Source organism: Microtus ochrogaster, unplaced genomic scaffold (genome assembly GCF_000317375.1).
Source record: "Microtus ochrogaster isolate Prairie Vole_2 unplaced genomic scaffold, MicOch1.0 UNK2, whole genome shotgun sequence".
NCBI lineage: Eukaryota > Metazoa > Chordata > Mammalia > Rodentia > Cricetidae > Microtus > Microtus ochrogaster.
In genome coordinates, this window is record NW_004949100.1 from 918,854 (window position 1) to 920,182 (window position 1,329).

A 1,329-nucleotide genomic window follows, 5' to 3' on the forward strand; every position below is an offset into this window, starting at 1 on the left:
AAGTCCAAGGTCCTCCCCCCATCCGTCCATGTTTAGGAAGGTGAACATCCAAACTGGCTAGGCTCCCACAAAGCCAGCACATTACGTAAGATCAAAACCCCTTGCCATTGTCCTTGGCTTCTCATCAGCCTTTATTGTTCACCATGTTCAGAGAGTCTGGTTTTATCCCATGTTTTTTCAGTCACAGTCCACCTGGCCTTGGTGACCTCCTAATAGATCAGCCCCACTGTCTCAGTGATCCTGACTTCCTTGCTCCTGTTCTCCCTCCTTCTGCTCCTCATTGGGACCTTGAGAGCTCAGTCCGGTGCTCCAGTGTGGGTCTCTGTCTCTATCTCCATCCATCGCCAGATGAAGTTTCTATGGTGATATGCAAGATTCATCAGTATTGCTATAGCATAGGGTCATTTCAGGTTCCCTATCCTCAGCTGCCCAAGGAACTAACTGGGGACCATCACCTTGGGCTCCTGGGAGCCACTCTAGGTTCAAGTCTCTTGCCAACCATTAGGTGGCTCCCTTAACTAAGATTTGTGCTTCCCTGTTCCCCTATCCAACCTTCCTTTATCCCAATCATCCTGAATATCTATGCCCCTAATATAAAAGCACCCATGTACGTAAAAGAAACATTACTAAAACTCAAGGCAGCAATCAAACCGCACACACTAATAGTAGGAGACTTCAACACTCCTCTCTCACCAATGGACAGGTCAATCATACAAGTTTTACAAGTACATTCAAACTCAATTTGAAATAATATTTTTTTTAGAATTGCCACATTTTAAAAGACATATTAAGAAATACAATACTTTGGATGATGTATTCAAGTTAAGGAAGAGCAGCTTTTAGATAAATCTGGTTCTAAAATGAAGAACAAAATTATATATTTATATCCATATATGTGTGTATATGTAAATATATGTGTCCATGTAGACATATATATGTGTATATATACTATGCATATAGAGATTTCTAAGCTATAAAGAATCCTAATGTTATGTCCTTTACAGAAAAACATTGATGATAATCATAAGAAGTGAGTTAAATGAGTTTCAAAAGCACAGATAGCAGGTTTGCTCTAACTTTTGGTCCAGTGTCTTATGTAGATACATAAAACCATATACATGTATATGAATATACATTCTAAATTCTCCATGGGAACAAAGGAAAGTGATAGAATGAGTAAAAGTTAAGGAAATAAAGAGTAAAGAGTATGGTGTGTAATATGGTCAACATAAAAAATATACTTACAGCTGGGCGGTGGTGGCGCACGCCTTTAATCCCAGCACTCGGGAGGCAGAGGCAGGCAGATCTCTGTGAGTTCGAGACCAGCCT